At 36.7% G+C, this 15,453-nt stretch overlaps 1 long non-coding RNA gene across 1 annotated transcript; it reads right to left on the bottom strand.

Annotated features, from left to right (window-relative positions):
* Positions 1-1,576: 1,576 nt before the first annotated feature.
* Positions 1,577-7,414, bottom strand: LOC126646786 (uncharacterized). The gene is made up of 4 exons (XR_007630403.1): positions 7,262-7,414; positions 7,078-7,120; positions 6,888-6,978; positions 1,577-5,590 (listed from the first exon to the last, which is right to left on the bottom strand). It is a non-coding gene; the product is annotated as an uncharacterized LOC126646786 (long non-coding RNA).
* Between the last annotated feature and the right edge of the window lie 8,039 nt (positions 7,415-15,453).

Genomic DNA, 15,453 nt, shown 5'->3' with positions numbered 1-15,453 from the left:
GCAAAATAAACTTTTTTGCTCCAGCTGATGTTGTACTTTGCCCATGGAGTGATTCATTTTAGCAGGAGAGAAGGCAGTATTTGCACCATTAACCTTCCCCAAGACTTTACTGGGGGAAGCTTTCTTTATCATTTTGATGTGATTACATTAGAGTCTAGGTAGGGAAACCACCCTAAATAGAAACACATTTGGATATGTCATGGCCATGGACCTCATAACTGCAGTCTCATTCATTTGGGGCATAGCACAGGTTCTAAAGGATGCTTTAAGACAACTGTAAACTGCCTTTACCTTTTTCTGTGAAACTTCTTATTTTCAGAATGAATCTGCTCTAAATTATATTAATGGAAACTGACACAATTTAGAGGTGTACATGAATCATAAAATAGTTTATTTGTAAGAATATGCATCTTTGAAAAACTCTCATAATGAACACTAAAGTAACTGATGCTATACTGTAGAAATAAGATTTATCTACTAACATCTGTACTTTAATCTTACAAAATCAAAATAAAAACTTGTTAAATAGATTTACTTGGATTTTTTCCTTTAATATCCTTTTGTTGTTCCTTAAGGCCCATGGATGTCAGATCCCCTCATTAGTTCACAAACAAGTAGGAAAACCAAATACTCTGCCTTTTTTAACTCCTAAGGAAAAGAAATAGAGAACAAAGAGCATAACAAGATAAACATTGAACTGAACTGAGTTGTGCTATTCTTCTGTTCTTCCTCTCTAGGTCCTTCGACCCTTGGCTGTTTATTTAAACTGCAAGCTATTTTGGGTGAGGGGCTTGTTTTCTGACTCTCTGTTAGTACAGGTTGCTGGCATTCTGTACTAGCAAGCAACTATTATAAAAAACAACACGTATCTTCTCTCCCATACAAACACAGTAGATTTTTTTTAACAATTAAGACTGAGGCTTAGATTCTATACCTCAGCGTAGAAAACTGGAAATTAGCTGAGGTGAAAGATGAATAAGTCAGATCCCAGGAGTTAACAGAGAAGTTGACAGTGCTAAGAGCAGCAAGAAGCATTGAAGAGACAGAAAGGAACCTCATCTTAAAGATCTGGAAGGTACATAAGGGGTTGAAAATGAGATATGAGTGACTCACTGTACTGTGAATACAGCTTTCATTCAACAGAGATGAATGTTTCTAACTATAAATCAGATATTATATAGCTTCCACATATTTGAAATTGCCCAAGTCAAAATGCTGTTAGGAAGAAAAATCCAAGCTTTATACCAACACTGTACAACAGATAACAATGACTGGGTCTGGGTGAGGCTTCCTCACTGGTCAGTTCAGCAATATCACAAAGACACTGTGACAGAGTTATTTTACAGGCAGGTACCTCTATCTTCAGTGAAATCCATTTATTCTTTTAGATGGAAAAACTTACTAAGTCAAGGCTAATAAAAAGTACTAATGAATAAGTGTTTTGGTTCAAAATGGAAATAAAGAATATGTGTGTTTATCACTGTAGACACTGCATACCCAATAGATTATCAGATTCTACTAATGGATTAAAAATTAGTATATGTGCAATGGTATGTGAGTCTACTTATGAGGGAAACATGATAAAGAAATTTGTTCATTCATGCAAATAGTCAGGTAGATGGAAAACAGATTGTTCTCACTGTATGAGAACAATCAATTCACAGTTTTATTTATGGAATTTTTAAGAATACATAAAGAAGGTACATCACACATTTGCCAGTCTTAAAATTCAGGACTCAAATCACACTGTAGCAGAGCATACATAATACATAACCACAACTCCAAATATCACAATTAGTACGTTTGCTACTAAATGCCTTTGACTAAGTCTTGGTTCTCAGTGCATTTCTATGTAAATTTTGTGTCATTCCTTTCATTACTTTAATTAAAATGATGTTGCCTGCTTTATTATAAAATAAAACTGTAAATAATTTTTCTTTCCTTAACTGTAAATCTTCCATAAATCCTGTATCAGAATATAGCCATCATCAAATAAATTTACTGTTATAAAAATTTGCCCAGTATACCTGGAACTGCAGCCTGGAAAGCCTGATGTTCTCTACAGGGAAATTGATAAAAATGACAATATAACATGCAAATAATGGAGCCATGGATAAATACTAGTAAAGAAGAAAGCATAAAGTTGGTTTTTTAGAGACAAATCACATTCCACAATTCTTGTGGACCACTCTAGTTACACATCAGCTCTTAATTTTTCTATTACGTGTGATCTTCCCTGATCCAACTCTCCCTCGCTCTTAATGTACAGAATGCTCCTATACCATTTCTTACATTATACTCAACATACTTTCAAATGTCAGCTAGATCCTGGCACAAATAAATTTGGCAGCAGGTGGTAAGCATAACTAAAAGATGGAAAAATCACTTCTTTGGTCGGCACTAGCTATTTTTAATGTTGTTGCATTACCATTTTGTTAACCTACCTGCTGTACAATCTAGACACACTTTCTTTTTTTTTATTTTTTACTATTTTTCTTAGCTAAATCTGTCTGTTTCAAGTCCAGATTATCTGTGATTCCAAAAATCCCTTACTTCAACAGTGAGACTGGGAAACATTAATTTAATTTGTTTTTAATGAAGGGTGTCTAGGTGTCTCTTGAAATTCTCTTTTTCAAATGCAAGACTAAGGTAGGTTGCAAAAATGAAGACAGAAATTGGATTAGAAGCAGAAATGACTGTGGGAACCAGATAGGACATTAGAAAAATGACCCTCCAGAGTAGGAAGGTGGAGAGGATCATTTTGCAATTGCTGGTATCCAAGTACTTTTATCAGTCAAGGTAAGAAGGAAAACAAAATTGTATGTAGAAATTCCAGCAAATACATGCCACAACCTTAATGAAATATGTCTGTGGGATTTTTGTTTAATTTGTTTATTTTTTACCCACTAATGCACTCTATTGGTGTTTCTACAATACAGGCTGAAGATATAATTCCCTGGTCCTACTCAGGGCAATAGTAGTAGAGGAAAAAGCTCACAGATTGCTCAAGAAAAAGGCTTTTTACTGCCTGTAAAAATGAGATAACTATCAGTGTTGTGAAGAGAACATTTGAACAATCACAAGGGATACAGTAGGATGGAATGACGGACAATATCAAGGTACCTGTCAAGAAAGTCAAGGAAAGTCTGAACTGAGAAGGTTCAGCCAGGATGTGCTGATATCTGATTTTAATAATCATACTCATAACAAAAGATGCCATACTGGAAAATCTCTTATTCCTTAAAATGTCTCACTTCCTGCCTATTTCTAATAGCAACAATTTGCATCAGGACGTTTTTACAACTTAGTATTTCAGAAAATAAAATTGGTTGCTGACATGGAAAACTGCAAAGCCCAATTTAAACTTTTCAGTCAAGGGAATGAGGCTATTTTTTGACTTGTTTAACTAATCTAAGTAAGCCTTTGTGTAAAAAATTTTTGCTAATGATTAACAAACAAAGCTATACAAATTAACTTTATTATTCAACACTCCTATTTTCAACATCTTATAGTTTCATGGCATCTCAGATAACTCACACCTTTTAGAAGTAGCAGGCCTTGAGAGTAAGCACTGAGATAACATGATCAGAGGGAGAAACATGGAAACTACAATTTGGAGTTGGAGCAAGAGCTGTGGAGCAATTCTTTTGTAAGCAGTCCACACTTACAAAACTGCTCAACTGAAGAGGATTTTGCCTGTTTATTTTAAAGAAACTGAAGTTTCACAAGTGAAAAAGAAATGGGAGGCTTTGAATTGCTACCAGTTACTTTTCATATGCAGCATTACTTTCTCATAGCTCTATAACATCCAGTAGCCTAATGTTTATATAATGTATTTTTGACACAACTACTTGTGTTTCTAAATATATTCACAGCTTCAACTTTTGCTGCTGTTTCTACACATGAAAAGCAATTCCACAGAACTGATACAACTAAGGTCCTCCACAGAATAATTCATGGCGTGTGGATTGATGGGTTGCTTTGTGCTAAAATAAACCACTCTTTTTGAGTTGGACAAAAGATTATGACTGCCACCATTTAGAATGTCAAATTTCTAAACCAGATCTTCCTCCAAACTGTCCTAATAGGTTTTGCATATTACTGTTATCACCACACATATTTATCTTCACTGAGTGACTCAAATACTTCCTCTCTCTTTGTAAAGTTTGTCCGTCTTTATAATCTTACTGGAGACCTTGCTTTCTACAAAACAGGAAAGAAGTTTGCTTGAAATTACTTTTAATTGTTCTCTTAGGTCTTAGAGACTATTCATGAGTGGGGATTCCATTCAAAGAGAGAACCCGGAGCTGCTCCTGTATCACCACCTAGTGGGGAAGAACCCCACTGTCAGTAACGCAGATGAGCTCCTGAATGTGAGAGCAAATTCCTGACCGAACGCCCCAACTAATAGATTACACATTGCCTGCTTTATCTAAGTCTTTATGCCCCGAGATAATTAACTCCCAGATAGGAGGCTGAATGTTACATCAGAGTATGTTAAAAAAATAACTTGTATGTTAAAAAAATAACTTAAGATCTCTGGGTACATCACCTTTTTTAACCTTTTACCTCCTTGGACCGAAAAAATTCAGTGTATTTTTGAACACCATAAATTCCATGTTTGGAAGTTAAAATTTAGAAACGGTTCCCTAACTGTTAATAGGAATAAAGATTCACTAGAAATAATGGGCTTCATGTAAATTAATGAGCCATAAAACTTGTATAATTATTTTAGGGAAGTAAAACAACTGGACACAATTTGCTCAACTCCTGAAACAAGAATAAGAAGGCACTAATGAAAAAAACACAGCTATGGGGTAAGCATTCAAAGAATAGAGGAAGATATGTAACACTCTTTATCCTTTTATGCAACATTAAAGCAATAACTATAATGAAATGGTAAAAGAAAAATTTGGTTCCAGGACAAATTATACATCCAGTAGGACTAAGATTTAAAAGCTATATTGATATTTTCAGGGACATTAGAGGGATGTGTAACTATTCACAAAATTTTATTGGGGCTGAGGTATTTTAGTGTATGTGGTTCCAATAGATTTCAACTGTTAAAGGGTGCAACTTTTACCTTCATATGTCAGTATAGTGTTTAGTGTTCTTTTTCTGACCTATGTATTTCCACACCTCAATATATTCACAGAATCACAGAACGGGTCAGGTTGGAAGGGAACACAGTGGGTCGTTTGGTCCAACCTTCCTGCTCAAGCAGGGCCATCCTAGACCACGTGTCACAGGATTGCATCCAGAAGATTCTTGAATATCTCCAGTAAGGGAGACTCCATAACCTCTCTGGGCAACCCATTCCAGTGCATGGTCACCTGCACAGTAGAGAATTTCTTCCTCATATCCAGGTGGAGTTTCCTGTGCATCAGGTTCTGCCCATAGTCTCTTGTCCTATTGCTCAGCATCACCAAGCAGAACCTGGCTCCATCCCTGACATCCTCCCATCAGATACTGATAGACATTGATGAGGTGCCCTCTCAGTTGTGTCTTCTCAATGCTGAACAGGCCCAACTCTGAGTTTCTTGCTAGACAGAAGCTGACAGATGCCATGAGGGGCATTCAGTTTAATGCACTGAAAAAAAAAAAAAAAAAAAAAGCCAATATGGACAACCTTAATTCAAGTAAAAGTCACCGTTGTGCCTTCTACAATGAAAGGTTTATAGCTAGTGCTCTCAACACTTTGTCGTATGACAAGGAAAGCTCTACATTTCATCAAAGACAAGCAAACAACAAAATTCAGAGTGAATACAATCCCCTAGTTTACCCTTTTTTAAAGAACTCACCCAAGTTCCCTAAGCAAAAGCAGACATTTCTCATATGCAATGTGTAAAACAAAATCTTGCAATTTATTATTGTTATTTTGCAAAATGCGTTTCTTTCTCCTTTTACTTTCGAAGGCTGTGGTTGCAGTTGTACACCTGGTGTGCTTTCTAGATTAGAAAGGCAGGCCTGCTGTTGAAATACAAACTGAATGCACAAAACACTTTTCAGGCAAGAAGTTATGCAGCTACAATAAATTTAAATATTCTAATGCCTACTATGTTAAAGGAAATTTGACACAAACGTTCATGATTTGTCTGACACCAGCACAAGTAACTCACCTTGCTTGGCCTTAAGCAGACAAGGAACTGTAATTTGTAGATCTATTCATATCACTTGGGAGGCTTCCAGAAAAAGTTCTCCTGCACTAATGCCACTTTCAGAAGTTCTTCTGTCAGAAGTCTTTCCACATGTTCCTTGCTACCAATACACACCTAATAACCTTAACAACTTGGAGTAAAAGTAACAATTTTTCTTCTGCGTTTACTTTAAGCTGTAAACCTCCCCCTTTCCTAAAAAATGTGAATGGCTCTTACCACACAGTTCACTATGGTTCAGAGCGTTATCCCTTGGGAATCAGAGAATAAAAGAAAATGGAAAGAAAAAACATAGTTTGAGAAGAAACTTTCATCTGGAAAAAATGTCAAAGATGGAAGATACTGATAGGAAAACATTTAATTGCAGGCATTAGGGTCAAGGAAAATTCCCAAGGCATCCAATGATGTGAACCTAGAAGACAATCTGAAGAAGGGAAGTGGGGTTTCTAGTATTTAATAGAGTCAAAAGATTGAAGGGACTAAGAACTGAGCAGAAGTTGATAGAGGTTTTTTTTACTTTTATTTGGTATAACTGAAGATTTTTGAGGAACTGAATGGCCACTTGAGGAGAAGAAAGTATAGAGAAGCGGAGGAATAGTCAAAGAAACAGAAATTTGAGCTAAATGACCACTTGCATTACATTATTTTAAAAAAGAATTTACTACAACTTTCTTTAGTCTCTCAGCAACTGCAATTGGGAAAGGCTGTATATCAAAACCCATACCATCTTACCTTGGACATTAAATTGAGAAATGCAGGTCAGGATTGCAGGTCAAGACAACAAGGTCTCAGGGTCAGGACACCTCCATTTCTGCAGTTATTGCTGAAAAGAAGAGTTTCTGAAAGGTGACTGAGCCCACCTGATGGCAGCAGTTGTTCTGGCTGACGATGCTCCGTCTCCAGGGGTGGGGAGATGGCTCACCTGGTGGGCAGCTAGGTGCCACGCAGGGTCTACAGAGTTCCCACTGGCAATCATTAAAAAAAAAAAAAAAGAAAAAAAAAAAGAGAGAGAGAGAAGAAGAAGAAAACCAGTTTCCCCAATCGCTATTTAAGCATTATCACACGTTTCCACAACACTGCATAGAAAACATGCGGGATGCCTTTACCTGATGGTATTTAAGTCCGTTTTGAGGGTGTGGTGGTCGCTCTCCCGTTTCACAACGCCTGTATGCAGCAGTCCTCAGCACCTGAACGTGCCCGGGGTGTTCGAGGGCAGCAGAACCCCATGCAGGATCCCACCTTCTCCCGCCAGGCAGAGCCTTTGGGATTCGGCAGGAAAGGGGTTAAACGCCGAGCCTCGCCTCCAGGAACCCGGCGGGCGGTTCCATTGCCTGGCGAGGGGGAACCCACTTACACGTTGTTAATTATTCTCTCTAAAATAATGCCAGTACTCCAAAAGGAGGGCTGCAAGCCGTCATTATAAAACACGAGAAGCAGGTCTGCTAAGTAAAAGGAGTGGACCTGAGATAAAATCCTGAAGGCACCTCTCTCCATTCTCCTGCGTGGGCAAGTTGCGCTCAGCCCGGTCTGAGGGAGGAGGCGAGGCGGCACCCCGGTAGCGTGTTTGGGGCTCGCAGGGCGCTTTAGGAGTTTTAGATACACTTTAATTTCTCCTTCCAGCATCACAAGAGCTGTCCTCCTCACTGGCTGCTTGTAACAGGCCTCGTTTGCCTTAGTGGGACTGGGAGGAGAGGAGGAAGGGCGGGCAGGGGAGCGGTGACGGCAGGAGGGTTCTGAGGTGACAAAGGCGCGGGAAGCGGCCGGGGCAGCCCGGGGTGCTGCTCGGTCAGGGGGTTAGTGGCTTTCTGTGCTGCAAATAATAATATAATCTGTTGTGCCGAGCCCCGTGGAAGAGGTGTGGCAAACAGGCTCGGGAGTCCTAAGGATAAACGCCGAGTAACTCGGCCGTATTTCACAGGCTGTGTTAGGGAGCCGGCACTGAGATCCGCCCCAGGCGGTTCGGGAACGGGCTGAGGGCGTTCTCAGGCATCTGCTCACACCAGTGTTTTGAAGTGTCTTAGAGGCATTGACTGTGTTTTCTTAGGATCGATTTAGTACGTCAGTGAAGGGAAAAAAACCACACCAGACTTTTTTTTTTTTTTTCCCCATTAGCGATAAGAATTTCTCAAGAAAGCGAGGAACTTGCTTCTTAGATCTGTGCCTAGACAGGAGGAAACTGAGGACACTTCAAGTGTTATGAAAGAGCTGGTTTATGAGCAGCTATCAGTGATAAACATAGGAGAGCTTTCTATCATACTAAAAATATTTCTGCGGAATCACAGGCATGGGCAGTGCTTCCCAGGCAACTATAAAATGCCAAGCCCACTTCCTCTGAGAAACTATGAAACTTAAAAGCAGACCAAACCCACACAGAATAAACAAATTTGGAGCGTAAAATCAGTGAATAAGAGTTGCGTTGTCTGTGGGAAGCCAAATTAATTTTTGTAATGTATTTTCTTCTGTGTTATTTATAAGAAGATTTCTTGTCTGCCTAATTACTCCTAAGTAACAGCTGAGCAGTATGAGCAGTAATACTGTGGTAACATGATATAGGTGGAGAGTCCACGTATTCCAGAGAAATATATAAGAGATTGATTATAACCTTCTGGGTCCCTCTGGGGTTCACCCGTGAAACAGCACCAGGAAGTTTGCTGTAATCATTCTTCCTGCACTGTTTGTTTTTGTGGCTAAATAAGGATTTCAGTGCACTAGGCTAGCAATCCAGAACCTTTTTTGAGGTCTATATTAACACATAACCAAAAATAGCATTTAATTAAAAAGTTGCAGTATGTTTTTGCAATCAAAGGGAAGTGTGTTCTGGAGGAAACCTATTATATTAATAACGCTGTAACTTTTTGCTTGGCACATACAGAGTTGTAAGAACTTATCCTTTAAATTTCTGCAAATGGAAAAACCCCATATTCCTAAGGGCAATAATTAACTCTTATTCTACAGCTACCCAAATATGTAGTTGTATTCATATAGCCAGGTTATTACACCTCTATAACTTCCCTGAAATTACATGTGAAATTTTCTATTTCAGGCATTTTGGCATCAGTATATAGCATTTTGAATGAAATTTTTGGGAACTGGACAGATTATATCTATTACATGTGAAGAGCACCAGCCATAAAGAAGTCTCATATAGACATCTCTGAACTGCTTTTAGAAGAGGGTAAAGCTTGTAGAGGCCTGGTAAGAAAATCTTCATTTAAATATACAGTTTTAATGTTGGGAGGGAAGATTATTAAAGGAGTGAGAAGGAGGAAGAAGGTGTAACTGCTGATCTTGAATATTCAACTGTTAGGCAGTTTTGTACTGAGTTCATAACACCATGAAGGTCATCATATGTAATACAGTGTTCATCATAATGAAACAAACCCTGACAGGCAGGCTATCAAATATGTGTGTGATACTCCTTCCCACATAGGCCCTGTTATATTTTTGAGTTAATCCTCAACAACATAGGAATACTAAGCATTTTTCTCACTCTTCAAGTTATAGTTGGTATCAATGAGAAGATGTAGAAAATAAGGTGACCGTAAGAATGTCACGACTAACTGTAAAGGCGTGATACTTCGCATTCAAAATTCAAATGGACTAGAAAAAGCTGCATTCACCTTTATAAATCTAGTTTTTAGAAATGAAACAAACTGCCTAGAGTTCTATTACTACTTGTTTAGGTGACCACTTTTTCATTCTTAAGGAAAGCTCAGGTGTGGATAACATGTCTGCTTAGCAATGTCCCTGGGCTGGACAGTCAACTTCAGTACTTCCGAAGACTATGAGGCAACATCCAAGTTTAGCAGTATGCTTAATTATTTCCAGACAATCATAAAAACAGCACAACATTTACATTTTAAATAAAAGAAATATTTGCACTCAGTAGTCTAAATGAAGTTTCTCAAATTAAGTGGGAAAAAATGAGAGAAGGAAAGATCATATTTTTAGATCTGCAGATAAATAATTTTTTTTGTGAAAGTTTTTCATGTAAGTACTTTTTATGCTATACTATAAATAGAAATTTTATAGCATGGCTTTCACAAGCAATCTCTCTAGCAACTGATTGTCCCTATTTAACTGAATTTTTTATCCAAACATTATTCAATCACAAACACTTTTTCTATAGTACTAAAATGATGTACCCACCAAAGAGAATTTTTTTTCACTGTCTACTCCTAGTACATTCTTCTTTTGCCTCTATGGGCATTTGGCTATTCCATAAACATGATGAAGAAAAGAAAAATAAAACCAATAAGATCATTGCTTATAGAGACATCCTTTGTAAGCCAGTAATTCTTTAAGAGAAACATGAAGAGATTCATGTCTTGGGTTGTTTTTGCCGAATAAGAGGAGTCAAAATAGGAAAACAAAGAAATTAAGGATTTTTATATACTGCCTCTATCTTTGGGAGCAAGAAAGAAGGAAACAATCTACAATATTAGGGAGAACAGGGTCTAATGGTAGAGAAAAGATAAACATTGCCTAAGGAAGTGCAGGAGAAAAAAAGTACTTTGACCAGAAGAGAGTAATCACTAGTGTAGCCTGGAGTAAACAAAAGACTGACTTTAGTCTGCAAATGAGGGGAAACAGCAATGGAACCATGGAAGGTATGAAAATAATGAGTAAGTTTAGGCAAAAATCTAGTGAATGAAAATATAGAACATATTTTATCGTGTATGTGGATATATTTTCCTTATAGGAAAATTCATATTTTGAATGCTGCCAAGTTACTTTAATTTATGCATCTATTTAGAAGGCAAATATCTTTAAAATTGGCAATGTATTCTTACCTGTCTTGACTTGAAGGGCTTGTGCAGTGTTTCTGGTCAGAAAACATATGTGATGGCATCAGATGTTTGGATGCACTCTATTTATAAAGGTTATGTGTATGTCCTTTTCTTCTGAAACCACGTGAAAGTTTCACCTGAAGTCTCAGGTCGTTTTTTGTTGATAGTCATCTTGAATCTCTCTTGCTCTGTTTTTCTTACAGCTACATTCCCAGACATTGCTCAGGGCTGTGTATGGGTTTCTGTGTCTTCTCTGCATCTGTTTCTTTGCCATTTTACATCTTTTTTCTCACACATGCCTGTCCTCAAATATCCAACAAAACATGTGCCAACCACAAGTGTCGTTGTTTTTGGTTGTAACACGTACCCATGTTCTCGTGGAGGCTGTTCTTTTTTCAGAAAGTTGTACTTCTTCTTACAATGATTTTGAAGAGCACTGTCTATGACAAGTAGCTGGAATATGTTCTATCTAACAGCAATTTTATGGATAACAGGCCACCTTAATGAGAATTGATCCCTGAGTGAAAAACATATTAGCAAAAGCACAGGTATACAGATTGCAGCCTCTTCATGCGCTGGAATGCAGTCAACAGTAGAGAAAGTTGGCAAACCTACAAAATGTTCAATAATCATTCAAAACTAAATTAACATAAGTTAAGAATGCTGTGCGCACTAGTGGCCTTTCAGTATCGTTAAGATTTTTAAATTACTTACACTTACCTATAAGCTTTAGGAAAACTGCTCATGCTTATCCTGTTATTTCTCTGAATGTATACCTCTTAGGCCAGAAATTTCTATGCCACTTTTCTTTTGTAAGATGAATTATGATTACAAAACCTGAGGAAGTTGAGTATGTATCTTAAAACAGTGGGAGGATAAATACAGAAATTTAAACATCAGCAACTAGAATTTAAATACATCATGATCCAGAAAAGAACATTTTCCTATAGATCATTTTAATGTGATTTTAAAGTTGTGTCTTTTTGAGAATTCCATGGTAGTCATTCCTAAAAGGTATATTCTTCTGTCAGTCTTTTTTTCTTTATTACAACCAAGTTGCATCAGCTAGGCAGAGACACTTATTTGTATTTAATTGCAGCTTCTCCAGTTTAATAGCTCAGTTTTATGGACCACTTATTTTTCCTGTCAAAAGTTAAAACAAAAATTTAAAAAAGGCTTTGCCCTTCAGAATGAGCAGTATTGCGAGTCTGTGAGAAATGAAATCAGGACAAGCTTATACTGCTTTCTGGCTCACTGATGAAGCACCCACACATCTTCTGAAGTCCTGACAAATGAGATGTACTGATATTTATCCCTATGGCCATACTGAGAAGCAAATGTCCAGCACGTGTCCAGTTAAAACATTGAATAATATGTATAGTGGAAGTTATAAGAAGAATAGTCTGCATTCAGAAAATCACCAATGATGTTTATTTATCCTTACTCCTTTCCCATTCTTATCTTAAAATCAATAAATTACACTTTATTTAGAAGTAATTTTCGTTACAAATTGATGTTTGTAGCCATAAGCTACAGGAGTGCAAAAGTTGCTTGCCTTTATTTCATTTCTTGCAAAATGTGTGTTTTCTCTTCCTGTTCTCACTATAATATCCTTTCATAAGGGCCACAGGATGTCTAAAACAAAAAGGGACATCTGCTGCAGGTTACCAGTCTGTTTTAGCCACTGGGTAGGACTTTTTAAAATGGCTTCACATGAACAAACATCTAATGAGAGCCAAATTTCAATCAACTCTCTTTTGTGAGGTTTCTGGATAAAAAAAATCAGGTAATTAATTGCTTCAATAAAGAAATAATTGGAAATATGAATGTGATTTATCTCTACATGGGGGACCACAGTTTCTTCTTACCTTCCTTTTGGCTAATCAATTCCAGGAGATTGCCTCAGGTGTGTCTGTAAAATGCAATGTAAATGAAACATGCATGGACATTGGAAATAATTTGTCTAAAAATTGTGTATTAAAGTGTTCAAACAAACTTTGGCACAAGCTTAAAGCATGCCAGTTAGCACTTTCCCAAACAATTCCTGTGCACAGTTTGGAAGTTAGTGTGAGTCAGGAACCATTCCCAATATATGCATGTGACTATCCTGTTCTGAAGAATAGAAGGGTTTAATAATACAAGCATAAAACATCATGTGGTTACCAGCCCTAATGCCAGAGAACAGTCCTAGACATGTTTAACCTGTTCTTTTATATGTAGCCATTGAATCTTTTGGCTGAGGTAGTTAACACTTCAGTATCTGAAGAACAGAAAAGTTCTGCTTTCTTTCAAAGAAGCAGTTTTTAAAAGCCTGAGCCCAAGAAGCTTTTTAAACCTACATGATATAGATAAGCATATCTCAGTCTTAAGTATTCTTTTTACTGGCAAGTTCATTAAAAATGGAGTGGCAAGGCATCTGAAGTATGTTATGATATTCTCAGATTTCTTTAATCCATGCAAGTTTCGTGATTTTCATCTTGTGCTGAATACAATGGTCCTTAATTTTCAACTTCTGTGCTTTGCCAGAAGATGAATGTCCACATTTAGTTGCTGGCCTATGAAACTCTGTATTGATTTAGTTTTACATCTTAAAAAGTGGAGAGAAAAAAAAGCCTGAATGTTTTTATATTTATCTCTTAAAATTATCCACAGTGGTCCTCAAGAACCCTCTTAAATGAAATCGCACAGGATTTCTTATGTAGCTAACATGCAATACTGGAATGACACCCACTTCCTTTCTGAAGTTCAGCAATGGTGAATCCACAGGAAAGAACCTAAAGAGCATCTTTGGCCAGATTTCAGATTACTTGCTATGACAGTGTGTAACTGATCATTTATCTTCCCTACAAAATCAAGGGGTTTATGTTATTAAGTCTGTTCTTATGGCCCTAATATGACAATACTGGGACAGTCTACTTGTCCAGCAGTCTATCACTCTGTTTTATTTATTATGCATGTTTTATAGTCTAAATTAGGTGTTTTATATTATCTTTAACTTTATTCAAAATCCTTAGTGCCTTGCATAATCAAAATCTTACTTCAGCATTCAAGTGAAAGTACAAAAGTTTTGTCTTCTGTCTTTTGTTCCCCATAGAAACAATTATATATTTTAATAGATATACCTGCCATAGACTTCATATCCTATACAAACAGAAGCACATTCTTAACGTGGTAGAGATAATGCAAGTTTGTAATTTAGAAAAAAAAAAAGTATTATTTAATTTAATGTTAATTTTTTTCTAGTAAATTAAGCTAAATAATTAAAAGAAGGAAAAAATATTACCTCTACCTGGCTTATCAGGAAGAAACTCCTAAATCAGTAGTTCCTGTGAAGCTGTAAGCTTACAGCAAGTAAGAGTACAAATATTTTACTCCTCAGTCTCCAGGCTTCCTTGGCTTATTATTTAACCTGTACCACTGAAGACCTCATGTATAGTTTTCTTACTTTGCACAATGAATATTTCGCAGTGAATCAATTACATGGTGCTCTTATTTGCTCCTGTGAACTAAAGTCAATGCAAGGAACATAACTTTATATTAATTGTCATACAGAATACGTTATTACATTCTTCCTGTGCATTGTTGTGGTCCAGCCTTAAACACCAGATTCCAAGTAATTTGAATATTTAAATTTAGGATGATGGCTAATGATTGCATTACTGTATTACCTTCAGATAACAAGCTCCCACTTTTTATAGGGAAGTTCTTTTAAATTATTGAGAAAATATAAAAAATATACATCTTAATTTTTAAAATTATTTTACTGACATATCATTTATTTTAAAAATCTAGCTAGAAATACATACTACCTGCAAATTACTAAAAGGTAAACATAACAATGTATGTATCCCATTAACAACTTAAAATGACATGTACCTGAATGTTATAAGGGCCCTTAAAGATATAGAAATGGAAAAGTACAATACATTTTACAGAAAAAAAATCCAAATTACAATAAACACATCTAAGAAAACAATCACATCTAAGTAAAAGTTGTATTTTTACTCCAGTATTACATGCTGTCCATAATTTATGAAACTGAATAACAACATGTAGCAGTCAGGGAAGTTTTACATCAGAGTGAAGAGGGCAAGGAGGTCTCTTCTCTAATTTCGACAGTATACACACAAGTACTATCTTTGCATCTGGAAGGCTTATCTCAGCATGCAGTTGTAAACAGCAGCAAGAGGCATACTTACAGCTTTCCATATATTTTGTGAAAATTGCTTGAGAAATATGTTTTTAAAAGTTTTTAATTTCTGCCTTTTGAATTAGAATACTCTTTGAAGAACAACAAACCAGTCTCAGAATAACAGACTGTGTAAACAGTGTAAATTTGTGGGAACACAGTCAGTGGTTTGGGGCAAAAGACACATTCTGTCTTGACATCAAAAGGAGCAGGATTAGGTTCTAAAGCTTTACCCTGATACTTGCAGTTCATTTTCTGGACTATGTAGGTGTGGATTTGTCAGGGGAATTCAGGGAGCTCTGCCCTCCTCCACACTGCG

This window comes from Myiozetetes cayanensis, unplaced genomic scaffold (assembly GCF_022539395.1).
Source record: "Myiozetetes cayanensis isolate MyiCay16 unplaced genomic scaffold, myiCay2020 scf4, whole genome shotgun sequence".
In the NCBI taxonomy this organism is placed as follows: domain Eukaryota; kingdom Metazoa; phylum Chordata; class Aves; order Passeriformes; family Tyrannidae; genus Myiozetetes; species Myiozetetes cayanensis.
This window is presented reverse-complemented; position numbering and strand designations above follow the sequence as displayed.